We start from the raw sequence: 7,015 nt of genomic DNA on the forward strand, positions 1-7,015 counted from the left end.
CGAACTTGTTTTAGGTAAAGTTGTTAATAAGTTGTTATCCATTTTTATTTAGAAAGACCATAAATTTGAGTTGAAATGTAAAATATATTAAAAAAGTTAAGCTAGGTTTTGTTGCTAAATTGTCAATACTTAATAAAAGCGTTTATGAAAGTCTAACTTATATAGGAGACAATAAAAGAACTCAAATTAGTTAATATTTTTTTTCAAATGCACATAAATTTATTTGCAGAGTACTAGTGCTTTCTAGGAAAACAGTCTACTTAGCGTAAGAAGTAAGACACTAAAAATAAAGCGTTATTTAGCCTATAAAAGTAGGAGTTATTTCTTAAAAACGAACTAATTTTGTATAAAAATCCCTATTATCAGTAGCAGGGGCGTGTCTAGATTTTTTCAGTAGGGTTGCACAATTTTTCTATAAAATTATACTAATAATAATATAGTAGTTTGTCTAGTAGCTTTAAATAATACACTTTAGAAAAATACAAAACTGTCTTAACTTTATATATATATAAAATGTTTAAACTTTAAACAATAAGAAAATATCATTAACACAGAATGCAAACTGTTAACAAGTAATACAGTTCTTTAGTTTTCAGTAGGGTTGCACAATTTTTCTGTAAAATGATAACAATAATAATAAATATGATAGTAGATTATTTTGTGTAATACACTTAAGAAAATTAAAAAAGTGTCTAGGTTCCAAAAAATTTTAAGCAGTAAATAATTTGAAAATTTTGTAAAACAGAATGCAAAATGTTAGTACGTAATTTAGTTCTTTAATTTTGAGGAAAATAATTTAAAGATAAAAATAAGTCTTTTTTTTTTATTGACAACGTGAAAATTTTGGCTAACAGAATTAAATTAAAATAAATAACGAAATATTTTATACATAAGATACTATATATTTATTTGTCTTAACTAAAAAATATTGCTCAATTTACTGAAATGTAAAGAGCTTATTTAAATAAATGCGCGCAAATTAAATACTTAATTTACAACTACGTTTCAGTGACAAAAAATTGCGACCTCTTCAAGTAGATTAAATTATAAAAAGTTTTACTTGAAGATGTCGCAATTTTTAGAAACTTAGTTGTAAATTAAGTATTTAATTTGTACACATATTACATGAGATAGTAAAATTAAGGAGTAATCTCAATTAATAATTTAATCGTCTCAATAATAGAAAAGCATACTCATTGATATATAAATAAACTATTTATTCAAACGATTCTAGTTAAAATAATTCAGCTAAAAATCAAATACAAACCAAAAATTAATTAAAAAAAAACTAGTAGCAGACGTAAACAGTTTTTTACAATGTGATAAAAAAAGTAATAAAGTAAAAAAAGTAAGTTTTCAAAGTTTAAACTGAAACTCTTTGAATTGAAAAACTATTCAAAAGTAGTTTTAAAAAGCACTAATTGTTGGTGGATTTTGAGTTGAAAGTTTCTTTGTTCAAATTATTCAACTTCAGTAATTATAGAGTTAGTATAAAATTTATATATCTTTTTCTACAAAAAAGTTATAACATTTTGTCATTTTTAAACTAAACTTCACTTGATATAAAGTGGTTAACATAATACACATGCTATTTTAGTAAAATATCCTAAAGTTAAATTATATTCAATCGCTTTTTATTATGTTTATTCTATTTTTTTAAGAGTCGCCCAGGAAGCAGAAAACCAGCCAAAAGAGTAGTAGTAGCATGATCAGTAGTAATGCTTATTTTACAAACATTTTTGAACTTATAGTTTTAAAAGTATATAGATTACTTAGAAAAAATTTAAAATACTGAAACCTATGTTGAATTTTTTGACAAATCTGGCCACGAAAACTTTTAATATTAAATGTAGTTCTTTAAAGAGGTTGCTGACTTAGTTATAATCTTTGTATAAACTTATTAAAAAAAGTGTTATTAATTTATAATTTATTCAAAATTTAACTTTATCTTTTTTGTATGTTCTAAGTTATCGCCTTTTATATTACAAAAAAGTGCAAAATTGTTAAACAGTTCTTCATAAGTTTAACTTTGTTTAATTTTTGTTGATGTTTATTTTAAATTATTTTTCTGCTTGTGTGTCCTGTTTAAGGGCTCAGGTTTGGATACCTAAGTCCAACATTGCACAGTAAACAATATGATAGCTATAATACTTGTAGATTGTTTATTGTACAAAAAATGTTTCGGTTACCAATCCATACGTTAAGGGTACATAGAGTCATGTCCTAATGTCTTGTTCAGGAGTTTAACAGTTTTCTATTTTTTGTAACAAAATAAAACATGTTTAAATGAGTGAAACCATTATAAAATAGGTAAGTTACAAATTGTAAATGTATCTAGTAATGTGAAGATGTGTGTAAAATCTTTGCTTAGAGCTTTTGTCTTTTCTGGAAAACTTTAGTTACAAATTTATTATGTTTTTAATTGACGTTAATTTCTATAAAATAAATTTAAACCCTGTTTTATATAATTTATAAAGCCGGACCTTAATTTTTTTAAAATTGAGAGTTTAATTTTATCCTAGCATTAGTGAATGGATTCGACAGACAACTAAATTTAATAACAATGATTTTGTAAAAATTAAACCTTGTTTAGTATTTAAGTTTACCACAAAACTAGATTCAACGCAATATTGTAAATTTTAATTTAATTAAGACTTAAATTAACTATTTTGAACTGAGACAATGAAAGCAAAAGTCATGATTTAATGCTTTAAATGGGTTTTAACACAAACTAAAGTAGTACTTTTCAAGTTTATAAAATTGTAGAAGAACAAACAACTTGCTTATAGTGTGGAGCAGGGGCGTGTTTTGACTGATTTCCTGTTTCCTGTGAACCCCCTGAAAAAAAGAAAATAAAAAAGAAAAAAAAGACTCTTAGAATATCACTAAAAACGTTGTTTATTGACTTTGTTTTGGTTATTTGTTTAACGAATGTTGAATTTATAACACTGAAAGATAAAAAATTTTCCTAAACAAAAAATGCTCGTTTTTGCCCAGCTGAAATAGATTTTATATAAAATTTTAATTGTGACGTCATAATAAGTAAAAGTTTTAAAGTAGCATTTTCTTTCTAGGAAACTTTTTACTAAGATGCTCTTAATTCCCTTTAAAAATTGTTACTTTGTGTAAATAATTTTTGATACAGTATTGTTTTTGAACTAATAAGTACAATTTTACTCAAAAAATGTCCAATATAATCACTAAAGTTTTATTTTACCAATTTGGTTGTATATAATAATGTTGTGTGAAGCTTTTGTACTTTAAAATTTATATTTTTTGTTTATGTGTCAACCAACTGGGTTTAAACCTTGAAAAATTGTTTTATTTCTAATAATAATTGTATATCTGTTGGCCACAATGTTGGTTCTTGATTTTTTTTAATTTTTAACTTAGAGAGATTTCAAAATTATTATTAAAATTCCTTCACCATCAGGCAAACATTTAATTATAATTTGAAGATATTTTAGTTTAGTTGCAAAAGTCTAAAATTTTTTTGGTAATTACCTAGAATGATGTTGCACCAATATCAAGCTGAAATTATATTGTGTTTAATATGTTTTTGAACCACAATTTTAGGCTTAAAATCAATATTTTGAGCCTTATCTTGTATGATTGATCTAAAATTATACTTCGTTTTAAACAAGCTATATAAATACATAGTTAGAATAAAATTCATTTGTTGTAAACTAAAATACTTAATTGATTTATTTTACAGTATAGTATTGTATATAAGTTATTGTATCATTTGCTTTATTTAAAAAATAAAAGCAATTAAATATATAAGTTTTATTGGTTTATTATAAATTAGTTTTATTTATGTATTTATAAAATAGAATTTTAAAGCCTATAATTATGATAAAAAACAACATTGAATTTAGTATAATTTCAATCTGATATTGGTGCGACACCATCCTAGATGATTACCCATTTTTTTAGTGAAATTTCAATTTTTATAGATTAAAAAATGTTTTTATTATAAATAAAAATTTTTCCGGCTCTTTTAGTTTTAATTTATCTAAATTTAATACAGTATAATAAATAAAAATATATAATATTTTTCCATTACTACTTATATCTTTTATATGTTTTTAGGCAGAAAAATGCATTTTAAACACAGATTTTTTCGGCTAAATATTGCGTACTTAACTGGCAGTGCATACCTAAGAAATGAGTACTTAAGCGGAAATTAAGAACTAAAAAAAAATTGTGAACCCCATTTGAAAAAAGTCTAGACACGCCCCTGGTGTGGAGGTAACTTAAAAATTTGAAAAAAATTCATTTTCCACAAAGTTTAATAGGAATATTTTTGTTTAGTTGTAAAATTTAAGTTTTAGAATAAAGTACCTTTAAAGTTTTTACTAATAGTAAGACAAGCAGTACGCCGAAATAACGAAAGAAAAAGAATTAAAAACAGTTTATATACAAAGTGATCAAGATAAAATTCTAAGCTTGTTAGTTAATTATTTTTATTGTAAGCAATATAAACTAAAATTGTAAAGTTTTGAACTTTTAAACCTCTAACGGTTCTTAATGCTTTAAAAAGATTCTTTGAATAACTTTTTGCTGTTGTATTACAACCAGACCAGCATTAATGTTACTAAGTTATTCAAATATTCAAATAAGAAGCTTTAGGAAACTTTAAATTTTCTAACATTTTTAGACTGTTTGACTTATGATTATAAAAGTCTAAACAATAATCACGCAATTGGAGTATTAGATTTTACGATTAAGATAAGATATTAACGTTTGTTTCAAAAAATACTTATTTTATATTAAACATTTTTAATCAGCTTGCTTCATGACTATAATTTATTAAAATTTATTGCGTATTTTTTATATTAAATAGTTAAAAGTATTTAAACTCTTAGAGCAAAACATTTGTACTTAAACTTTTTAAATTAGTAAATTTTGGCAAGAAATTATATATTTTTTCTTTTGTGGTTTCTTTTTATCCAATTAAAAAATTATAGTTTATTTTGTTTTGTTGTCTTTTATCATTACGTCTTATTTTATTATACATTAAAAATGTTACTTCTTTCTGATTTATTGACACTGATGCAATTATCGAGCGAAAGACTGTTTATAAAAAAATGTTTATGTTAGGTAAATAACCGTTTTGTTGTCATCAATTGTTTAGTGATAAATCACAAATGTTTGTTTCCAGAAGACTACAATACATCTTGAGAATAAAGAATTTATTTAACATGGGTGGTTGTAGTAGCAAGCCAATTGAAGCAAAAGCTCCTAATATATACGGTTTCAAAGCAAAAACCATCCATGGTGAAGAGGTGAGTTTGTCTAAGTACGAGGGGAAAGTCTGCCTCATTGTGAATGTGGCCACCATGTGAGGCTTGGGAAAAACAAACTATCAGCAACTTGCTCAGTTGCATGATGAGTTGGAAGTTGAAGGCTTGTGCATTTTAGGATTTCCTTGCAACCAGTTTGGAAACCAGGAACCTAAAAGCAATGCTGAGCTCCTTGAGTGGGCTGAACAACATGCAGTTGTTTGGGACTTGTTTGAAAAAATTGATGTCAATGGCCCTAATGCACTCCCGCTGTACAAGTGTCTTCAAAACCATAAAAACACTCATGGTACAATCACCAATAACATCAAATGGAACTTTTACAAGTTTTTGATTGATAGAAATGGTGTTCCCCGAAAAAGGTTCAAGTCAAACATTGAGCCTCTTAAATGTAAAAAAGATATTATTTTTTACTTGGAACAAAAAGTTGAACAAAAATCAAGTGGACTGGAACAAAAAGTTGAACAACATTCAAGTGAACAGAAAACTAAATCAGACTAGCTTAATAGCCATAAGTTTTTACTTTTTCTTTGACATTTTTGCTGTTATTACAAAAAACTTGTTTTAGAATTGATGATGTTTTATAAATGACCATTGTTTTTAAAAACTTAGTTTAAGTATAAAACAATGTGAAATAGAATCTTTGTTTGAGCAAGCTTTGATTCAAAAAAATGTCATTCAAAATGTTTCTAAATCTTTAAAGTATTTGTGATAATTTAAGCTTAATAAATCAATTGAACAATTATATGTTTTAAAAGATTTTTTTTTCTTATTTAAATAATTACCTAAATATTTAAATAATCTTGTCTTAAACTTTTATTAACTAATAAAGTTTTATTTTTATATGTTGAGTGAATGTTAATTGTCTAAATACAGTATAAGTGAAACAGTAACATTAGAAATATTTTTTGTTTATTCAGAGTGATTAAAAATTAATAAAGCTTTTAAAAAATTCAATTCAATAGCCTATAAATTATAGTTATGTTAATTCCTTCAATTTTTATTTGTTCTTTTAAAAAATCCCTAAGAATCCTTGAATTTTCAAGCTTTTATAAAACTTTGGTTGTTAATTGAAATGTTTTTTTTTAGGTTTTTATTGAATTATTTTAAGAAGTTTAAATTTAAAAAAAGTAACACCTTTTAAACCTTGGTCAATAAGTAAAAGGTCAAATATGTAGGGCTTAAAACTTTGCTTTAAGGTTTTTCTTAATTTTCTGTAACTTTTATTCCTTTTTCTTAATTTTTTTTTCTAGAAAAAACTAAGAATTGCCTTCATGAACCTTTCTTAAAACCTCTTAAATGCCACAATGAGTTTTTTTGTTTTTGTAATTGCCCATATATAAAAAAATTCTTCGGTTGAATTTTTTGGGTTCCATTTAGTTTATAATGGGATTGTTTTCAAAAAAGCAGAAATTGCCTCTATTTCCGCTCCTACAATACATCTATAAATTTTCACACAGTGTTTTTGTGATATTTACTAAGTGTAAAATTTTTTCCAGCTGAAATTTAAAAAATTTAGATCTGTTTAAATTTACAAATTTCCTTATTTTCCAAAACATTCAAATGCTAAAAAATTAATTAATAATCCTTTAAAGTCAGACTAAAATTGAAAAGTTTTCCCATAAAATTACAAAATTACTTATTTTCCAATGCCTTCATCTGGTATAAATTAATAAAATATCCTATACAAATCTAAAAAATTTTTCTATTAA

The 7,015-nt window shown here is 24.5% G+C and overlaps 1 pseudogene; it reads left to right on the plus strand.

Annotated features, from left to right (window-relative positions):
• Positions 1-5,204: 5,204 nt before the first annotated feature.
• On the plus strand, positions 5,205-5,804 carry LOC145833025 (glutathione peroxidase pseudogene; annotated as a pseudogene).
• Positions 5,805-7,015: the final 1,211 nt, after the last annotated feature.

Source organism: Thalia democratica, chromosome 4 (assembly GCF_965202585.1).
Source record: "Thalia democratica chromosome 4, ktThaDemo2.hap1.1, whole genome shotgun sequence".
Lineage (NCBI taxonomy): Eukaryota > Metazoa > Chordata > Thaliacea > Salpida > Salpidae > Thalia > Thalia democratica.